This window comes from Anolis sagrei, chromosome 1 (genome assembly GCF_037176765.1).
Source record: "Anolis sagrei isolate rAnoSag1 chromosome 1, rAnoSag1.mat, whole genome shotgun sequence".
Classification (NCBI taxonomy): Eukaryota; Metazoa; Chordata; class Lepidosauria; order Squamata; family Dactyloidae; genus Anolis; species Anolis sagrei.
Genome location: NC_090021.1, coordinates 112,966,142 through 112,989,567, shown reverse-complemented (window position 1 = coordinate 112,989,567; position 23,426 = coordinate 112,966,142).

Sequence of the window (23,426 nt, the reverse complement as noted above, 5' to 3'; positions counted from 1 at the left end):
AGCACAGCTTGTTCAGTGCCCTCCAGGTTGCCCAATTTTCTGTATGCTCATCTCTCATCTGGTATCAGCCACTGATTGAGGTTCCAGATTTTCACCTGCAACTTGTACCAAAGGTGAAACTAACATGGAAGAAATAGGAATAGGTTCTTACAACACGTTTCAGGAAAGTTTGTATTCAAAACTAGCAACATCTACATGTGAAACATTCAAATCAGGTGAGCCTTGCATTAGCAAACAAAAACACACTGAACCTTATTGAGATACTTGAAAACTTCTTCTGAAATGCAACCACGAGAAAGGGAATGATACTTTAACCCTATCTGAACGACATGTATCTGGCACTGGTTCTCAGGCAAATTGCTCTACGATTGTCAAAAGATGGAAAAGTGAAGAAAAGACTGATGAGGGTAGATGGAACTCAAATATTAGAACCAGAAGTTTAGTTTTTTGTACTATAAATCCTAGAGGGGATTCTAGAAGTTGTAAGCTAAATCATAACATACACACCCATCCTCTGGTTCAAACTGAGATAGGGTTGTCATCATCTGTAGTTGTTCTGTAGTTGTTCTGTAGTTGGCAGATCAAAAGACAACATGACTAAATGGTACTACCTAGAAGAATCCTCTGCCTTGTGCAACTATAGAGCAGAATAAATAACTCAGCATCTGTATGCTTGCTCACAGTGCCCTGCCTCATGAACAGAGGAAGAACTCTTTAAAGCTACAGACAATGCAGTTACTGTTACCCATTTTTGCTCTAAAATTATTGAGCTGCTTGTGATCCCTTTATTTTATCAGTTTTAAACTTATTTATCTATGCAATGCTTTTCACACAAAATAAAAAATTGTCCCGGCTTCCACAGCATTCATAATATTATTTTTGTTCTGTTCTGGTTTGGTTTTTGTAAAGAGCAGTACCTGCTGTTTCTCCCCATGTATTTCTCTTTCTACTCCAATATAAAATCTGGCCTGTATTAATCAGGTTCTTTACAGTGAATATTAGTGTAATTTTATGCTACAGCTTATTGACTTGTTCCATGGATAAATAAAGGTGACAAGCACCTTCTCAAGGGTACTTTGAATATTAAATAGATCAAGCATGGCTAGTATTAATAACACAACAAAGAAAGGGAATGTAGAAAGGGAATTTTGGGGGGAGGGGAGCATGGAAACTTCATCTTCCTGCATGCTTCATTTTAATGATTCTATGAAATGCCTATTTCCAAAGAAAAGCAATTTAATACCATTCTTTGTCAAACAGACCAAGGCATTGTCCAATCTGGCATTCTGTAGCAGATTATTTGGGAATAGATTCAGAACAAGAGCTCAAAGACAAGATGAAAGTCTGATCATCTGGACTGCTCCTTGTTCATCAAAATGGAAAGAAGCTTAATCAACTTAAACAGGACATCACTTAAAAGTGTGTCGCTCCAGATAGATTCATCTCGGTCTAACCTGATCGGAAGTGGCAGTTTTAAGACCATGACAAAGTGAAGTCTATGTCAGAATGAGAATGTTAATAGAATGTGAACCGAGGTTTTGCTACCACCTTCCACACTATTTTCGTAGCTGCCAACATGAATACACGATTGCATTTCTTATAGGAGACCCGTCTCTAGTAATGTTCCCTCTAAGATTCACAGCTTCCTTTCCATATCATCCAATGTCGTTTTCAGTGGTGCTAAGGATTGGTTTTGAAGCTTATCTAAGAAGGAATGTATTTTTACAGCCAATTCCAATTTCTTTTTTACCAATACCAGGACTGTCTTACTGAGCTCAAATAATACCCCACTAGAGTGACCATGTACCATATCTTATCAAGGATGAGCATCTACTCAAACAGTGTTCAGTTCAGTTCAAAAGTCAAGAACTATAAGAATGGAAAGTAGCAGATTTAAAGTTGTCCATCAGATCTTACTGACTTAGGCAATCCCTCGTTGTCCGAGTAGGATTGTCTTCCAAGATTGGTGTACTGGCAGTAGGTACGTAGGTAACTGTGGAGCCCTATTCTTGATCTGCATGTTCTCCCGCAGTGAGGGCATCGGTTTCCAGGTGGAAGGCGGTCCCTGTCGGGGTTGGCTTGACATGCCTTCCTCTTGACACGTTTCTCTCTTTCACCCTCCATTCGTGCCTCTTCAAATTCTACAGCACTGCTGGTCACAGCTGACCTCCAGCCGGAGCGCTCAAGGGTCAAGGCTTCTCAGTTCTCAGTGTCTATGCCAGAGTTTTTAAGGTTGGTTTTGAACCCATCTTTAAATCTCTTTACTTGCCCATCAACATTCTGTTTTCCATTCTTGAGTTCGGAGTAGAGCCACTGCTTTGGGAGACAGTGGTCGGCCATCCAGACAATGTGGTCGGTCCAGCAGAATTGATGGTGGAGGACCATTGCTTCAATGCTGGTGCTCGTTGCTTCTTCCAGCATGCTGACATTTGTCTGCTTGTCTTCCCAAGAGATTTGCAGGATTTTTCAGGAGGCAACGAAAAATCTAGGAGTTGCAGGTGACATCTAGACTGTTCATGTCTTGCAGGCGTATAGCAGGACAATAGCTTTATAAACAAGCAGTTTGGTATCCATATGGATGGCCCGGTCCTCAAACACTCTCTGCTTCATTCGGAAAAAAGCTGCACTCGCACAATGGAGGACTTGCACAATGGAGGGCCATCAGACCCTAGCAACTTAATAACAGACTAAGGGTTTGTGTACACCACCACAAATAAACTGGGTGCAATGCAGAGTAACAGGCTCAAAATTCACCCTGTTAGTCCTCTTGTATTGATGGTCCACACACATCCCCAGCCTGAAGCTAAGACAGCACTGCTTACCCCATGGATTCTTTGTTACTGCCTCCAGGTTTACATACACACACCAGTACTCCAGTGTCACAACCCTCTGACAGAACTTTGCTAGTGACAACATTGTTTGACCTGAGGTACCTGGCCATATGATTAGGGATGAAGAAGGTAGCCATTATCACTAATGGCTGGATGTCTTCTTTCAACCTCAGAGCAAGCAACACTGTCACCAGTGGGCATCTGCTGGGGCGGGGGGAGGCATGCAGTGGCAATGGAGTACCTGAGGGAAAGTCAACCTTTTCCCCGCTAGGAAACAAATGCTGGACTCAGCTAGAGAGTGGGTGGAAAGTGGTCATGGCACTTGTCACCTGCAAGTATTGAAGCAGTGGCACTGGCAGCAGCCCCAAAGAGGATCCTTCCAGTGCTGATCATTAAGGAGGTCAAAAATGCTATGTCTATCAGCAACAATCTGCCCCAGTGGGTATTTTTGATATGTGAACACAACTGAATTACACTAAATCCAACTCAATCCACACTTCCAAAATTCCAGTAGTACACTTGAGTTTCCAAGAAGTCTCGCACAATCTTAAAGTTTTTAAAAAATGAAATTAAAAGTTATAAGAAGCAGAACTGATCACACCAGGTTCGAACTGAGTGAGTGATTTTTTCCCTTGTGTAGACAAGTCCTGAACAAAAGTCAGTCTTCCTCTTTATAGTAAAATATATTACCTTCCTATTTAAATTACAGTCTCTTACACAGCACAGTAAACCCTTTCTCCAGCTCTTTTGTCTTGCTAGTGAATAGCCTACAGTAGCACTTGAATAAGCAGGCAGAGGAGATAAATCATCAGTCTCCCAGATTTTCAGATTCCAAAAAATGATTAGATTTCCCCTCTAGACTTGCAGACAAATTAAATGAGTTTATGCAGGAGAGAAAGGGGGGAAAGAAAGAGAGAAACTGATAGCCGCATTGTTAAATAGTATTTTTAATCCAATAAAGTACACTATGTTAGATTTTGGGGGGAAAGAGGAGTCCTAGGTCCCATCTACACTGCCATATGAAATCTAGATTTATTTATCGTATCAGAAGCGAACCGAGGGTACAGTTGTAATGTATTAAAAAAACACAAAGTTTAAAAACTTGGCATTATATTAAATGTCCTTTGACCAGTAGCTGACCACTTGGAATGCCTCTCATGTTGCTATAAGAAGGTCCACCGTTGTGAATGTGGCAGGGCTCAAACTGCATTGTAATGGCTGGTCTGTGGTTTGCTCTTCTCCACACTCGCATGTCATGGACTCCACTTTGTGGCCCCATTTCTTAAGGTTAGCTCTGTATCTCGTGGTGCCAGAGTGCAGTCTGTTCAGCACCTTCCAAGTTGCCCAGTCTTCTGTGCGCCCAGGAGGGAGTCTCTCATTCAGTATCAGCCATGGTTTGAGGTTCCATATTTTACCTTGCCACTTTTGGACTCTCACTTGCTGAGGTGTTCCTGTGAGTATCTCTGTAGATCTTAGAAAACTATTTCTTGAATTAAGACATTGATGTGCTGGTTGATATCCGAACAGGGGATGGGCTGGAGATGTCACTGCCTTGGTCCTTTCATTATTGGCTGCTACTTCCCGGTGGATGTCAGGCGGTGCAATACCTGTTAAACAGTATAATTTCTCCAGTGGTGTAGAGTGTAGACATCTTGTGATAATGCAGCATGTCTCATTAAGAGCCACATCCACTGTTTTAGCATAGTGTGATGTGTTCTACCCTGGACATGCATACTCACCAGCAGAGTAGCAAAGGGCAGATGTCTTCACTGTATCTGGTTGTCATCCCCGGGTTGTGCCAGTCAGCTTTTGTATGATATTGTTTCTAGCACCTACTTTTTGCTTGATATTCAAGCAGTGCTTCTTGTAGGTCAGAGCACAGTCCAGGGTAACTCCCGGGTATTTGGGTGTGCTGCAATGCTCCAGTAGGATTCCTTACCATGTAATCCTCAGAGCTTGAGATGCTTGTCTGATCTTAAAATGGAAATCACATGTCTGTGTTTTAGGTGGATTAGGAATCAGCCGGTTTCCCTTTTAATAGGCAGTAAGAGCACCTAAAGCTTTGGAGAACTTCTGTTCAACCATTTCAAAGCTCCCTGCTTGGGCAGTGATGGCATGATCGTTAGCATAGATGAAGCTTTCTGCCCTTTCTGGTAGTGACTGATCATAAATGTTAAACATTGATGGAGCAAGCATGCTCCCCTGAGACAGGCCATTCTTCTGTTTTCACCATCTGGAATTCAACAAAGAAGCTCCTGTTTGGTTGCAGATTTCCCATGAAGCAGGTGAGGTGGTAGTCCTTTGTGATATTATAAGTTTTTCTCAAGAGAAGGCAATGATTTACAGTGTCATAGGCTGCTGACAGATCTATGAAGACAACTCCTGTAATCTGCTGCCTTTCAAAACCATCTTCTATGTGCTGAGTCAGGTTCAGCACTTGTGATGTGCAGCTTTTGCCTTTCCTGAAGCCAACTTGCTGTGGGATCATACATAGTTCTATTTTTTTCAATCATTCTATGCAAAATAAGTCTCTCCAGAACTTTGTAAAGGTGGCGCCACAAGGAGATTGGTCTGTAGCTTTTTGGATCATTATGTTCTTTGTCTGGTTTCAAGATGGCTATGATTCTTGCTTTCCTCCAGATTTTGGGGATCTGGCAGGATGCAGTGCAGTTGTTCCTCAGCTCCAGCAGCCAGCATCTTGCTTTTGATCCAAAGTTCTTAATTTGTTCCATCCTTAGATCATCCAGGCCCCCTACTTTGCCATTTTTACATTTATTGAGAGTTATGTCCAATTCAGTAGATGTAAAAGGTTCATGAAGATTGTTCTCATTATTTGGTTGTCTGACTATTAATTTCTTTCCTACTTTGGTGGCAAGGTTGGGTTTCCCATTCTTCAGAAGTTGATGCACTATCTGATCTGGCATTATACTGACATGGGTATTAGTTTGTGAGGGATCATTTCTCAATTGTCTAAAAAGCCTCCACAACTTCTGTTATCAGCTTTATCCACTGTTTTTCCTTATCTGATTTGAACTGGAATATATGGAAGTATAGACTCATAAAACCCAAATCAGATAATTTGGATTATCTGATTTGATAATCTGGATTATATGGCAGTGTATATCCAGCATTAGTTTCATTCTTTCCTCCCCTTTTCCTGTTTTCCACAGAAAGGGAAAACTACTTGTCTGCCTTCTGCCTGCCTGTCTTCTTTCTGTCTACCTGTATGCCAGTTATCTATTCTGGGCCATGTTCCTGAGTAGAGCTATATGCGCATCTGGATATGGTATAGTATTTGCTGACAATTTTTTTGCTTATGGGCTTTACTGTCTTCATTAAAGGAAGAATTCGATCCTTTTTCCATGACCCTTCATTACCTATTCATTTAATTTTATAGGCTGTCTTCTGCAGACATCATAACAGCATATTGGTATCTTGTTATCTATGGGAGTTTGGTTCCCCATGAACAACAGAAAATACAATTGAGGGTAAAATGACTGGGATTTCTGGTCGTTGAAGTCCAAAGCACCTGGAGGAGCAGTTTGAGAAACAGTGCTCTAGCTGAGTTTCTTGACCTGATGACCCTTCCCAACTCACTATGAATGCAAGATGTATGAATACTGAGCAAAAACTGCATGGAAATATTCATTTTTATCCACAGCAGGAAAAACAACAACAATTGGAGTGATTTATGTGAGTGAATAAACTAGTAGATGATTTACACTCTTTTAAATAGGGACCCAATTCCTTCGCCCTATTCCTTATGTCAGGGACTAAAACCATATATGTGCCCATTAGCAACAATTATTTTTATCTTTTTCTGGAAGCTCTGCGGGGATTGGCACTATTCCATTAATCTAATGCTCACCCTTTTAAGCTAAATTAGCTTCCCAAAATTAGGGTGCACTTTAGATTCGCATACTATGATAATCTTCATGCTGAGCCAAAGCAAAAGAGGAAGCTGCTTTAGAGGCACCTGGAGCTCCAATTTGAGGGATGGCATGCCTAGTTTAATTGCCATGGCTCAGTGCTATGCAGATCTGGGATTATAGTTTGGTAAGGCATCAGCATTCTTTGGCAGCCCCCATGATCCCAAATTACAGACAATGACTTCATAGCATTGAGCCAGAGCAGTTAAAGTGGATTTGTTCTACAGTATAGATGTACCCCAAGGTTTTATTTTCCATTGCTGAAAGCTTTGGTGTTCTGATACTTTTGTTTTTAAAGAAGAAATTATAAGCAGGGAGCAACATTTTTTGTCCAAATTACAAACAGTGCACTTTTTGCCTCTGCACATACATGGTTTCAGGGTTTCGGAAATTGAGGTGCTCATTGGATTCAATGGCACATTAGACTCGAATAAATATGAGTATTTTGAATATAAGGTAAAGATTTCCCTTGACACTAAGTCTAGATATGTCCGACTCTGGAGAGTGGTGCTCATCTCCATTTCTAAGCCAAAGAGCTGGTGTTGTCCATAGACACCTCCAAGATCATGTGGTTGGCATGACTGCGTGGAGTGCCATTACCTTCCCACAGAAGCAGTCCCTATTGATCTATTCACATTTGCATGTTTTCGAATTCCTAGCCGGGCAGCCAGGAGACCCCGGTGGCACAGTGGGTTAAACCGCTGAGGTGCTGAAACCGTTGACCCAAGGGTCCCAGTTTGAACCCGGGGAGCAGCATGAGCTCCTGCTGTCAGCCCCAGCTTTTGCCAACCTAGAAGTTAGAAAACAGCAAATATGAGTAGATCAATAGGTACCATTTCTGCCGGAAGGTAACGGCACTCTATGCAATCATGCCGGCCACGTGACCTTGGAGGAGTCTACAGACAATGCTGACTCTTTGGCTTAGAAATGGAGATGAACACCAACCCTCAGAGTCGGACACAACTGGACTTAATGTCAGGGGAAAACCTTTACCTTTTTAGATTGGCAGCCTCAAAATATACATATAAATAAAGAAACATTTTAGAGCCTTACATAGCAATCACAGTAACATACAGTCTCCTTTCCTGAGAGCAAGCCTTGCTAATGTGCAAGAATCCAAAATGTCTGTTGTTAAGCAGTCCCCACAAGTGCAGGTTTCTGACTTTTACACGAACGAAACCCAGCATGGGTTCCATTTTTGTTCTGATTTGTTTCATTGTAAGAAAGGTCAGTGGATTTCCTTGCATTTGAAATTGTTGAGTTAAATTCCCACAGTATCTGCAAAACAGTGGTTAGGTTCAAAACTGGAGCAGCATCTGGATTTGCTCCCATAGGGCCAGTGGATCCCCTCTGGGTTTGTCTGGTTTTCCTCCCATATCTGCTCCATCAAGGACTGCTTCAACAGCCCCATTTCCTCTCAACTCAGTGGCTCTGACAATTTACCCAGCAGCACTGAAATGGAGAATGTGTAAAACCAATTTTGTACAGCTATACCATTTTTAATTGCTGAAGCTTCATTGGTGAGATCTATGTTTATTTAGAGCACATTCGTTTTCATTACCATTTTATTTGCTTTCGTTTTTCCTATCCATTCCCGAGGAAGGGTTCTTGTCATGAATTTCTCAGGCATTCTGCCAAATTGCTAAAAGATCCAATCTGCCTAATTTTAGGACATTTGTCGAAAAGGTCTCCTACTCCGAGGCAATTTGAATTGACTATACAGCCAGACTCTTAATTGTTGACTGATTTCTTTCTCTTTCTAAATTTTACAAGCTAGAAATAATTGTCTTGCCTAAACACAAGATGATGAAAAAGATAGGGAAAAAGTTCTTTGGAACACAGCGGAAGTTGGCATATCATTACAAATGTACACTTTTATACTGTTCAGACATATTAAATTGTGTTAAACAATGTTTTTAATAACTCAAAGCTGCTTTTTACTGTTTTAAATGATATTGTTTTTGCTTGCCTGATACCCTGAAATCTTATGATGCCATAAATATTTAAATAAGTAAGTAAATGAAATTCAGAGTACTTGGGGGAAAAGATAGGAGCATTTACTTAGTTACAAGTGTATAAATAACTGACCTGAACCCCAAAATCTACCTTAAAAACCAGCAGCTGTTCTGAGTGACGGTGCTCTCTTTTATTGGCTGTCAAGGGACTGCACAATTACATTCCCATCCTCCTCTGGATATCAAGTGAGATTGCAACACTAAAAAAAGAGACTTTACCAAAATTATTTGGTGCCGCCTCAGTCACTGGCAGTAGAGGGCTGTGACCACCATCCTGTCGTGCTCCAATCACCAGCAAAATGTTCTTTATTAGACTTGTGTACGGATTCGGTTTGGTTGGTTCCCTTTGGCCCATCCGGCTTGTTCGGATGGCCATAACGGAAAGGGCTCAGCCACCATGTTTTTCATCTCTAAAGAGGCCACATGGCAGCCGATCATGGCTCCCCCTCCCCTATTCGGTACCACACGGCATGTGGAGAGGCTGCTGCATGCTGTTCGTACAGAGTTTCCCTGTGAGTCTTGCCTGTTGGGCCAATAAGAATAGGAAAATGTTATGACATGTCTTTCCTCACACCCATTGCTCAAACCCAGACTTCCTTGAAAGAAAAAAAGAAAAGTGTCCCAGGAAGTATGCTTCCTTAACCCCGTTCTTCAAACCCAGACTTTGTTGAAAGGAAGCTAGGAAAGAATCCTAGGAAGGATGCTTCCTTAATCCTGTTCTTCAAACACAGACTTCCTTGAAAGGAGGGAAAAAAGGGTCCCAGGAAGGATGCTTCCTTAACCCTGTTGTTCAAACCCAGACTCCCTTGAAAGGAAGAAAGGAAAGGATCCCGGGAATTGAAAGGGGATCCTTGTAAGTTCCCCATTCCCACCAATGGGCCAGATCTTTCAGCTGCCTAGCCAAAAACAGATTTTTTTTCATTAGCTGATTTTCAGGAGGCTCCCGAAAAATGATCTGGGTACCCATCGAAATTTTGGATACCAAAAACGGATCATCCTCCAGCCAAATTGCACAGGCCTAATCTTTATTATTCACTGGAGCTATTGGCTTTTATGGTAAGTTTTGGGGGGATTTATAATGGTGGCAGTAGTGCCATGATCATGATTATGTAACCTTATGGAATACAGAGCAATTACTAATCCTAGGTTACTAATCTATAGCTTCAATTCATGATGCCCACCATGATAATTTGTACAATGAACAAATTGATAGAGGGAGCTGAAAATGCTCAATCTCCAAGGTTTTATTGTAATAAACATATGGGTAAGAAACCTTTGTCTGTCTGTTTCACAGACGTATACACTTGTGCTAGGTGCTGGAAGTATCACAAATGTTGGCATTTTTGCTAGAATGTCAAAACAGGCCAGTCTTCTGGCCCCTTTCAAACAGTTTTTATTTGTCGTATGTTTTTGTGGCCTTCAGTTCACTTCATCGGGTGCCTGGAATGATGGTCATTGAGTTTTACCTATGTGAGTAGTGTTTAAAAGATCACAAGCTAGTCCCACACCAACAATTTTTCCAAACTGTGTTTCAGATGAATCCTTTGCAATGCAAATCTCCTTCCCCTTTTTTATTTCCTCCCCGTAAACCACACACACACACACACACACACACACACACACACACACACACACATCTGACCTATTCTGGCTGGGTGCTATGAGAAAACAAATGAGTGCCCAATGAATAATGGATGAATATGTGACATTCAGAAGTTAATTTATTGCTCTGTCATTTGTTTCTCCGATATTAAGGAATAAAATTAATAGTTGCCATTCATTTAAAGTTGTAATTTGTCACTGCTGCTACCAGAAGTACAGTTCTGTGAGCCAAAAACAAAATCTAGCCAGTGGATGTAATGCAGCATTCTGGGAAAGCCCAAAGGGGTACCCAGAAGCAAACAGACTTAAGAAGCTCCAGGGACTGCAAAGTGTTGTTCAAGCCTCTGCAAGGAGAGATATGTTTGCTGTTGTGTACCTTCAAGTCATTTCCAACTTATAGCAGCCCTAAGGCACACCTAGCATGGGGTTTAATGGCAATATTTGTTCTGAGAAGAATTTGTATTTGCTTTTCTCTGAGGACAAGAGAGTGTGACTCGCCCAAGGTCACCCAGTGGGTTTCCATGACTTGAGTGGGGGTTCAACTGCTGGTCAACAGAGTCATAGCCTGCTCCAACAATAAAGGCAGCCATCTTCTCCAATATGGTGCCCTCCAGATATTTCAGCTTTCATTACCCCCATTTTTTATTATCCATCAAGGATGGTGAAACATCAAAACATCAGGGCGTCCTTTGGACAACATCCTTGCAGATAGCCAATCCTCTCACACCAGAAGTGACTTGCAGTTTCTCAGGTCGCTCCTGTCACACACACACACACACACACACACACAAAATCAACTTTATTTACTGGACATACTGGCTGGGACTCAGGAGTGTAGCTTTAGGGGAGACAAAATGAAGGCATGGCCTTCCATAAGAATCCTTGCCCAACTCCCCCCCCCCCCCCCCATGAAATTTTCCTTTCGTCCCCACATTTTCGGCATTGCTGAAGACAAGACACTGATAAGTCTTTCGTGTTCACATTCCCTTGGACTCTTTGGCTCTTCCTTTTTCTTTTTCTTTTGATGCTTAAACTGTAAGTATCCTGCATAAGGAGAAAATTACTAATACCAGCCATTTGAAGACAGAAAGGAGATTTTATTAGAGGAAGAGCAACACCTTCATTTGTCCCCCACCTCCCATAAATACATAAATACATGAGCCACCTGAAGTTAATCAGGTTAAAGAAGGATGGTCTCAGGCAATGATTCCCAATATGTGGGTCCCCTGATGTTTTGGCCTTCAACTCCCAGAAATCGTAACAGCTGGTAAACTGGCTGGGATTTCTGGGAGTTGAAGGCCAAAATATCTAGGGATCCACAGGTTGAGAACTACTGGTCTAAGGGCACTTCCACACAGTCCTGTAACCCAGAATATCAAGGCAGATAATCCACAATATCTGCTTTGAACTGGAATATCTGAGTCCACGGTGCTATATAATCCAGTTCAGTATGGATTTTATACAGCTGTGTGGAAGGGCCCTAAGAGGGTGGAGAGCAGACTGGGTTATCTGAGTACACACCCAGGGCTCTTCCACACAGCCCTATATCCCAGAATCTCAAGGCAGAAAATCCCACAACATCTGCTTTGAACTGGAACATATGAGTCCAAACTGCCATATATCTCAGTTCAAAGGAGATAATGTGGGATTTTCTGCCTTGATATTCTGGGATATAGGGCTGTGAGGAAGGGCCCTCAGAATATAAAGGCAGAAAATCCCACATTATCTGTTTGAACTTGAATATGTGGCAGTATGGACTCAGATAACCCAGTTCAAAGCAGATTTTGTGGAATTTTCTGTCTTGATATTCTGGGATATAGGGCTATGTGGGAGGGCTCTCATATAATCCAGTTTAAATCTGATAATCTGGGACCAGATCCTGGGATATAGGGCAGTGTATATGGGGCCTCGGAGCCCTTCCACACAGCCAACAAAAATCCCACATCTACTTTGAACAGGGATATATGGCAGTGTGGACTCAGTTAACCCAGTTCAAAGCAGATATTGTGGGATTTTCTGCTTTGATATTCTGGGATATAGGGCAGCGTATAAGGGACCTCAGAAGGAAGAAGTTTTCCTAAGCAACTGGAAGAAAGAGGGAAATGTTACCCCATGCTGCTGAGCACAATTTCTTCCTTTTTCAGAAAATGAGATGAATGCATTAGGAGAAGGCAGGCAGGCAAGAAAACAAGAAAAGAGTGAACATTAAAATTTAAAATATGTGAGAGCAAAGCCAGTGTCAGATTTTAATGTTGCATTTATTTTAGAATCTTTCCTAGTGTAAAAAAGTCTTGAAAGAGCAGCTGCAAGAACGATTCCAGCTGTTTCCTGTAATCCCAATATTGCTAGAAGTTAATCCTAAAAAATGCTGTTGTTCCTGCTGCTAAAACAGTACTTTACATAGATATAAATAGGATTGGGTCACCATGACAATCTCTTTCAAGATGAGTTCTGAGGACTTCTGTTAATCAGGTTCTATCCCATCAGTAAAAATGATCACATTCATTTCCAGTCTAGTTGGAGCCACCCTTGGAAAGAAGGAAATCTGATGAAGAAGGGAAAGGCTGCTTTCTCTTTGAACTTGCAGAGATGTGCAGACGGCTTTAATTCTGATCAGATAACATTTTGTGGAAATAGTCATTAGTTTTAAAAAAGATACTGCTGCTGAGATTCCTTTTCCATGCATTTTCAAAATCAGATGTTTCTTCGCAGAGAAGATTATTCATCATTCTGATCAGTCATCTTATCTGAAGCAACTGAAAGGTCAGACTGAGCTTGACTTTTGTTTAAATAGAACAAGACGGCATTAGAAGGCAGCCCCCTTGAAGAAGATGGCACCCTCGTAAGTTGAGCATTCTGCCTCCCTAGAAAAGTTTGAAAGTTCCCACTTAATTACTAATCAATCAATTGGAGGAGTACAGCTCAATTTATAAACAGTACATGTACGAGTCGTTAATTATAAACATTCAAACAATTTTTCAAAAATTGTTTATAAATGCACTAGCAAATATAGCCATATTTACTATCGTACTTACTGTCTGTCAAAGTACACAGTTTAGTGCAAGATGGGCTAGTATCCCAACTCATCTATATAAATAAAAATGTAATGTTCATTTGTAGGATTAGCATTACTCAAAAACCACAGGACAAATTGACACCAAATTTGGAGACAATACATCTATCAGGCCAATAAGTGACCATCACTCATAAAAACACTGAAAAACACAACAGAAGAGACTTAAAAGGCCAAAAAACAAAAAAGACATTATAACGCATGCACAATCCCATATATATATAAATGCAAACATATATATACACATATACAAAAATATATACACAGACATATACATACACAAAATACATATACACAGACTGGGCCACAGCAACACATGGCAGGGGATGACTAGTTATAACATAAACCAGCTTCCTAAAATCAGAATCATGCCTAGCCTCATAAATATTCTCAAATTACCATCTTGCAATTCCATTGTAGGAGTCCCCGGTGGCACAATGGGTTAAACCCTTGTGCCGGCAAGACTGAAGACTGACAGGCCATAGGTTCAAATTTGGGGAGAGCATAGATGAACTCCCTCTGTCAGCTCCAGCTCCCCATGCAGGGACATGAGAGAAGCCTCCCACAAGGATGAGAAAACATCAAAAACATTCAGGCGTTCCCTGAGCAATGTCCTTGCAGACAGCCCCAGAGAATTCTCTCACACCAGAAGCGACTTGCAGTTTCTCAAGTTGCTCCTGGCACACACACACACACACACAAATCAATTGTAGGAGATTCTAATGTAGGAGAACATCTTCACAATTTTGTCTCTTTCCTGTCATGTTCTAGTAAACACTCATGTAGTGTTGTACGTTGAAGTGACTTGATTGAACTCAAGATGTAACTCTAAACATCATAAATATTTGCTTGTCACATTTTATACTATCTTTCTAACAATTTAGTGTGTCACAGAATCACAATAAAATGGGCAGATTTTAGGAGTACTGTAATTGTATATTCCTGCATGGTATGGCTCTTGTGGTACTGTTCCATTTTGGGGACTTTATCGCACAAGACAGGCAAACCATCTTTGAAGCAGGGCCATCACTTTTGGTGATGGTCTTTATCAAAGAATCATAGAGTTGGGAGAGACCTCATGGGCCATTCAGTCCACCCCCTGCCAAGAAGCAGGAAAATCGCATTCAAAGCACCCCCGAGAGGTGGCCATCCAGCCTCTTTAAAAGCCTCCAACGAAGGAGTCTCCACCACACTCTGGGGCAGAGAGTTCCACTGCTGAACAGCTCTCACAGTTAGGAAGTTCTTCCTCGTGTTCAGGTGGAATCTCCTTCCCTGTAGTTTGAAGCCATTGTTCCACTTCCTAGTCTCCAGGGCAGCAGAAAACAAGCTTGCTCCCTCCTCCCTATGACTTCCCCTCACATATTTATACATGGCCATCATGTGTCCTTTCAGTCTTCTCTTCTGCAAGGTAAACATGCCCAGCTCTTTAAGCTGCTCCTCATAGGGCTTGTTCTCTAGACCCTTGATCATTTTAGTCACCCTACTCTGGACATGTTCCAGTTTGTCAACATCTCCCTTCAATTGCGATGCCCAGAATTGGACACAGTATTCCAGATGTGGTCTGACAAAGGCAAAATAGAGGGGTAGTAAGACTTCCCTGGGTAACTTGATGCCTTGTGCATCCCACTACTAATGTGCCTCCACCACACAAGTAACCTATTCCTGCCAACAACAGGCAAAACCTGCCAAAATCTCCCAATTTTACAACATTCCTGTTACCCACATTTGTTTGATGTGTCTGTTCTGCTTCTGTGCCTGCATGTTGGTAGTGAGGTGACCCCACTCTTCTCTGCCTTTTCCTCACCATTCCTGAGCTGGATGATTTGTATTTGTTTAAAATGTTTTAGTTATACTTACTTCTCTATTTTTTGGTAATTCATTGGTGAAACTGCAAAATTGATAAATATGGACCAGTGGAAGTGTGGAAAGGCTGAATTGCAAGAATATGTGGAAGTACAATTGTGGAATCACAGGTTGGTGAATTGGTGCAATTGTGTGAATGAAGAGCAGTGTGATTATGGAAATGTTCATCATTGTATGCATCTGCTATCGACCATGGTACAACTGCAGTGGAGTAACAGCTTAGTGAAATAAAGCCCAGAGATGCCATAATCCTATAGTAACAATATAATAATAATAAAACTTTCTTTGTATACCACCCTATATCCCCAAGGGGACTCAGGGTGGTTTCCAATATATAAGGCAAAAAGCTATTATTTATTTATTTTTAAATTCTATACCACTTTTTTCTCTTAAAGAGACTCAAAGTGATGAATAGTGGTAAAAACAATACAATATATAACAAAAAACCTAAATAATATAAACATAAAAATTGCATTAAACTTAAGGTAAAAGTAAAGGTTAACCCCTGATATTAAGTCCAGTTGTGTCTGACTCTGGGAGGTGGAGCTCATCTCCATTTCTAAGCCGAAGAGCTGGCGTTGTCTGTAGATGCCTCCAAGGTCATGTGGCCAGCATGACTTCATGGAGTTCCATTACCTTCCCCCAGAGCGGTACCTATTGATTCACATTTGCATGTTTTCGAACTGCTAGGTTGGGAGAAGCTGGGGCTAACAGCGGGAGCTCACCCCACTCCCCAGATTCAAACTGCCAACCTTTTGGTCAGCAAGTTCAGCAGCTCAGCGGTTTAACCCTCTGTGCCACCAGGGGCTCCAACTTAGTACTATCTAAAAATGAATAAGTAATACCATTAAAAGCAGCTATTCTAGTTTTCTATGCATTGGAATGGTTTTTGTACGATGCGTTCTCTTTCATGAACCTTCACCCACAATCTAAATCAATATGTTGGAGGAACCTCATTTTACTGCTTCGTTTCCTGAAAATCAGGTCATATATCCTGAACTGAACAAAAAGAGGGAAAAATCAAAGCAACTGGATCATATGTTTTCACACACAGGTGAATAGTGCTCCTCCTTGGTTTCTCCCTTTCTCTCTCTCTCTCTCTCTCTCTCTGGACTTGACATCTTAGAACATGTTCCTTTGTGGTCTTTCTTTTCCCAGCTTCCTGCTCTAAGACCTAAATATTGATGTTCCCTATCATTTTTCTCACTGAGAAACAGAAGGATTAGAATAAAGGAACCCAGGGAGGCTGAAATGAGCCAACTTTCTATCAGTCTTTTGTGTGGAGTACAAGTCACCCTGCACAGATATCCCTTTGGAGTATTTTACAAAAGATTCGAAATCCATTTAAAACTAAATGGAATCCATTCAGTGGAGAAGGGGCATGGAAGGATTTTTTTTCCCTGACAGGCTTTATTCTAGTGAAATAAGGAATTACTGCTGTATCATTTCCATTAATCGGGGACAGAAGAGCTTGCTGGCATCTTAGAGGGGGAATTCAATGGCTTCTCAAACTGATACTGTCTCACTGATGCCAATTTAGCTCACGCAAATGTGAGTGATCATTGAATAGACCTCCTCAAGAGTCTTTATATGGCATTACAGTATGCAAGTAGTATTCGAGCCACACAGATTCATTCAGGTCTCTTCTTCTTCTTAATGAGGCTGATTTTAAATGTGCATTAAGTGTTGGAAATAGCAACCTTCCACCCCCCCCCCCCCCAATTGTTTGTAAATGTGTATAATTGTTTACCTATATTGTATGTACATTTTGGTTTGCTAGTTTGACTGTATCTCTTTGGTGTGGGAGGAGGTCAGACACAGGACTCAATTTTTGTTATACAGTAGACCTCAATGGAGGTGGATTGCAGTTTGTCTCCTTCCAGACTTCAGTGAGTAGTTATCCCCCTCGATGGACTGTCACCTTGTCGTGGTGAGGGGGCTTGCATGTTCCGATGAACCTGTGGGCACAACAACTGGAGTCGTGCACTCCCAGGAGTGGCCGCGGGGGAGGTCCCAGACCAAGCACAGTCCGAAGACCCAAAGACCTCAACGGCGGAGCAGGCGGAGGATAACATGGCACATTATTTATTTATTTATTTATTTATTTATTAGATGCACTTATTGACCGCCATTCTCAGCCCTTACGGGCGACTCATGGCGGTGTACAGTACACATAAAAAGACAGTTACAGAGGCCAGTATCAACAACATATGACTATACAACAAATACAAACTACATAAAAATCCGCTTCGTCTCTTAATAGAATCATAGCCAGTCTCATTTTCCTTATACCATTCCAGTTCTCATTACCGTAATGTTGTTGCTTAGCACTTAATTAAATGCCCTCTCGAACAGCCAGGTCTTAAGGCTTTTTCGAAAGGACATGAGGGAGGGCGCCTGTCTGATGTGTGCCGGGAGAGTGTTCCACAGCCGGGGGGCCACCACCGAGAAGGCCCTCTCCCTCGTCCCCGCCAGCCGTGCCTGTGATGCAGGCGGGATCGAGAGAAGGGCCTCCCCAGACGATCTCAAGGTCCTCGTGGGCTCGTAGGCCAAGATGCGGTCAGAAAGGTATTTTGGGCCGGAACCGTTTAGGGCTTTGTAGGCCAAGACCAGCACCTTGAATTGGGTCCGGTAGCAAATCGGCAGCCAGTGAAGCTGGGACAACAAGGGCATTGTGTGCTCCCTGCTACCCGCTCCAGTTAGTAACATGGCTGCCGCACGCTGGACCAGCTGAAGCTTCCGGGCCGTCTTCAAGGGCAGCCCCACGTAGAGAGCGTTGCAGTAATCCAGGCGGGATGTGACAAGAGCGTGTACCACCGTGGCCAAGTCAGACTTCCCGAGATACGGGCGCAGCTGGCGCACGAGCCTAAGCTGTGCAAATGCTCCCCTGGTCACCGCTGAAACCTGGGGATCCAGGCTCAACGATGAGTCCAGGGTCACACCCAAGCTGCGAACCTGCGCCTTCAAGGGGAGTGCGACCCCGTCCAGCACAGGCTGTAACCCTATATCCTGTTCGGCCTTGCGACTGACCAGGAGTACCTCTGTCTTGTCTGGATTTAGTTTCAGTTTGTTCGCCCTCATCCAGACCGTTACAGCGGCCAGGCACCGGTTCAGGACCTCGACGGCCTCCTTAGTAGCAGGTGGGAAGGAGTGACAGAGTTGGACATCATCTGCGTACAGATGACACCGCACCCCGAAACTCCGGATGATCTCACCCAGCGGCTTCATGTAGATGTTAAATAGCATGGGGGACAGTATGGAACCCTGTGGCACCCCACAAGTCAAAGGTTGTGGTGCGGAACAGGAGTCCCCCAATGACACCTTCTGGGTGCGACCCTCCAGAAATGACCGGAGCCACCGCAAAGCAATGCCTCCAAGACCCATTTCCGCAAGGCGCCCCAGAAGGATACCGTGGTCGACGGTATCGAAGGCCGCTGAGAGGTCCAGGAGCACCAACAGGGACACACTCCCCCTGTCTAGCTCCCGGCGCAGATCATCCACTAAGGCGACCAAGACCGTCTCGGTACCATGCCCCGGTCTGAAACCAGACTGTGCCGGATCCAGATAATCCATGTCTCTCAAGAATACCTGGAGTTGTGAGGCCACCACGCTTTCCATGACTTTGCCCAAAAAGGGGAGATTGGAAACAGGCCGAAAGTTGTCCAATTTAGTGGGGTCCAGTGATGGCTTCTTCAACAGCGGCTTTATAATAGCCTGTTTTAGGCTCGCTGGAATCTTGCCTTCCCGAAGGGAGGCATTCACCACCACTGTTACCCACTCGGCCAATCCCCCTCTGGCCTCTCTCAGAAGCCAGGATGGGCAGGGGTCTAGGATGGACGTGGTGGGCCTCATTCCTCCAAGTATCTTGTCCACATCCTCGGGTTTCACAAACTGAAAAGAATCCAACAAAATAGGACAAGCAGGTGCTCTCGTTACATCCACAGAGTCTGCATCTAACGCGGCGTCCAGCCCAGAACGGATCAAGGCGACTTTGTCTGCGAAGAACCGAGCAAATGCTTCACAGCGCGCGACCGAATTGTCAGGGCTCCCACCTGCAGAGGCGGGAGTTAAAAGACCTCTGACAATCCGAAACAGCTCCGCCGGACGGTTCTTTGCAGACGCAATAGTGGCCGCAAAGAAAGTTTTCTTTGCGGTCTTTATTGCCACGGCATATGCCCTAAGAAAGGACACAAACCGTGCTCGGTTTGACTCGCTCGGTTCCGAACGCCACACGCTCTCTAGTTCCCTCTTCCTTCGCTTCATAGCTGCCAGCTCCTCAGTAAACCAAGGGGCTGGTTTAGCTCGGCTACTTGAGAGGGGACGTTCCGGAGCAATCATGTCAATAGCCCTGGTCATCTCCCCATTCCAGAGAGCCACCAAGGCTTCGACATGGTCACCTACCGAGGTGGCGGGAAAATCCCCAAGAGCCGTCAGGAAGCCATTCGGATCCATCAGTCTCCTGGGGCGGACCATCTTAATGGGTCCTCCACCTTTGCAGAGGTTAGGGGGCGCAGTGAGCCTAAATCTGATCAGGAAGTGGTCGGTCCATGGCAACGGAGAGATGGACAACTCCTCCACACCGCCACCCTGTTCCCATCCCTGACAGAAAACCAAATCCAATGTGTGTCCAGCACAGTGGGTGGGGCCAGATATTTGTTGGGACAGCCCCATGGTTGCCATGGCAGACATGAAGTCCTGAGCTGCGCCTGTGAGGGTCGTCTCGGCATGGACGTTGAAGTCTCCCAGCACAAGAAGCCGTTGAGACTTCAATGCCAGACTCGAGACCACCCCCGCTAGCTCAGGTAGGGAGACTGTAGTGCAGCGAGGTGGACGGTACACTACTAGAATCCCTATACTGTCCCGGTCACCCACCCTCAGGTAGACGCTTTCGAAATTTGCGGTCTGCGGGATGGGGCACCTGGTCAGATGGATGGAGTCCCTATAGACCACTGCGACCCCGCCTCCCCGCCCTCTGGATCTAGGTTGGTGCTGCACGGAGAAACCCGGAGGACAAAGCTGGGTCAGATTTACTCCTCCAGCTTCATCCAACCAGGTCTCCGTGATGCACGCTAGATCTGCCCATTCGTCCAGGATTAAGTCCTGGATCCAGGTCGTTTTTCCATTGACAGATCTGGCGTTCAACAGCACCACCTTCAGACCGGAGGGTCCGCTCACCTGGTTACACCAATTTACCTTAGGAGACCGATTTGGAATTTTGATTATAGATAAGTGGTCCGAATTTGGCCGAATTTGAGGTCTCCTTTTCCCGCATCTCCTCCTTCCCACCACGACCTCTATGGGGGCCCCTCGGCTAGTGGAACACCTCCCCTCCTCCATGCCGCTATTTCTGGCTAGGGTCTTAATCACACTTTCACCAGCTGTTTGGGATGTTGGCGTTTTATCTTGCCAATTGTGCTGGCCTTCTTCATCCCCCCTCCTCCCCTCATTGTTTCCCACAGGTTCCAGCCCACTACCTCCCCTGCCCCTTCCACCAGATAATAGTGACAGAGACAGTAAGCATAGGAGGGTGGGGGACCACATGGATGGAAATGGACACTTCGGTAGATGAAGGGTACCAGAGGCAAGCGTTAGCCGCGAAATAGGATGGTCCTTGAATACTAGAGTCTTAAAGTGCAAAGTGCAAGGTAAATTCCGCGGCTACCGAGTAATTCTTAAGGTGCAAGGTTTTTAAAGTGCAACAAGATATTAAAGTGCAACAGCCTCAACAGAAAATATTTGGCCCTCTATACTACTAAAGTGTGGCAGGAGGAGTTGGGAGGGGTAAAGTGCCACAGTTGGTAAAGTGCAAACAGTTGGCTACAGAACAGGCGCCACTAAGCGCTATATTATGGTCTTATTACCACATTAGCAGCAGAGGTAGGACGGATTATACCGTGCAATGTTCGCAAAATGTACACAGTGGTCAGGAGACTGGCAGTTAGTAAAGTGCTATGATTCAGATGTAAATAGCTGACATTTGATGTAAATTGGTGGATGGACCTCCGGAGGTGGTCGACACGGTGGCGGTCAGCTCAGATGGGGGGGGGCCGCCGCTTGGCCGGTGGTGAGGGCCAGATGGGAAGGCAGTAGGGCCCGGGCAGAATAGGCAAAGGTGGAAAGCCTAGTTGGCCCAGCGGCCGAAGGAGACAAACAAGTCCAGATGGTTAGGCCGCAGGCCGAAGCCACCCGGCAAGGGACCGTCTCTCTTCGGCTCGATTTGGCCAGTTGGCCCGCGGCCCAGCAGCTTGCTCCAGCCCCTGGAGGAATCCTCGCCGGCAACTGGGACAACAAGGGCTTTAGCTATGTTACAACGGCTGCGAAGGCGGAAGAAGGCTGCAACAGACTGAGAAGCCACGGTCATTGTGTTAAACTACATCACCAGTGGAACCTCATCTGTGAAGACTGTGTGTTGTTCAGTTGTGCACTGACCTCCACACATTAAAAAAACCCACGCACAGGCGTCTTCCAAAGAAAATAAAAACCAAGCAACCAAAGTCCCATGGCGATCAGCGAGTGGTGACGGGGCAGGACTGTGAAATCTGGAAGCCCCTAGTCACAGACTGGCACATGGGCGGTGGGTACGGACTCAGTCGCTCTACCTCAAGGTCCGAGGCAGTTGAGTAGTTCGGCAGCTGTATCCGCGACTGAGCAGCCCTATTGAGGACCCACTCTGCTCACCCCACACGGGGAGGGGGCTAGAAAAGGTGCCCTAAACATAGTCTGCCTCACTTATCCCTGACTGGACTGCCGCGTCCAGTGGGGTCACCATCCTGCGGCCAAAAAAGAAAAATGAACTTTGGTACGTGGAACGTACGGACTCTAATGGACAACAGTGACAGTGAACGCCCCGAACGCAGAACTGCCATCATCGCAAGGGAGCTGGGACGCTTCAACATCGACATAGCAGCCCTTCAGGAGACCCGGAGAGCAGGAGAGGGACAGCTGAAGGAAGAAAAAGGAGGCTACACCTTCTTCTGGAAGGGACTGCCCGAAGAAGACCAAAGACTGCACGGAGTTGGCTTTGCCATCAGGAATGATCTGGTGAAACATCTGTCCGAAGCACCCACTGGCATCAACGAACGACTCTCAACCCTCTGAATTGATCTTGCCAAAAACCAACGGGCAACCATCATAAGTGCCTATGCACCAACACTAGACGCTGATGAAGACATCAAGGAGAAATTCTACTGTCAGCTGGACAACGTCCTATCGGGGATACCTAAGGAGGACAAAATCATTCTCCTGGGGGACTTCAATGCAAGAGTCGGGCGAGACTTCGACCTGTGGCCAGGCACCATAGGAAAAGACGGGGTTGGAAACAGCAACTCGAATGGCATCCTGCTTCTCACCAAATGTGCGGAACACAACCTTGTCATCACCAACACGCTCTTCCGCCAGAAAAACAAGTTCAAGACATCATGGAAGCACCCCCGGTCAAAGCATTGGCACCTCTTAGACTATGTAATCACACGTGCCAGAGACCGCCGTGACGTACTCCTCACAAGAGCCATGACAGGTGCTGACGACTGCTGGACCGACCACAGGCTACTCCGATCCACGATGGCTATCAAGATTGCCCCCAAGCGCAGACTCCAAGGAAGAAAGACAAGGCGCAAAATGAACACCCAAGCCCTTCAAGAGCCCTCCAGGCGAGCCCATCTCCAAACAGCACTCAAGGACCATCTACCCACAGTACACCCCGAAAATGTTGAGGAACACTGGAACAAACTGAAGACCTCCATCATCCAAGCCTGCGAAGAATCTATTGGATACCAAGCCAAGAAACATCAAGACTGGTTTGACGAAAATGACATCGAGATCCAACAGCTAATCGACAAGAAAAGGAAAGCCTTCCAAACATGGCAGAGAGACATCAACTGTGCTGCTAAGAAAAAGATCTACGCCAGTGCAAAAGCTGTGGTCCAAAGAAGGACAAGAGAACTCAAGAACATCTGGTGGACAAAGAAGGCTGAAGAAATCCAACACCTGGCAGATACCCATAATGCTCAAGGATTTTTCAAAGCCACAAAGGTCATCTATGGGCCAAGAAACCATGGCATACAGCCTCTACGCTCATCAGACGGAACCAAACTCCTGAAGGACCAAAAGTCAA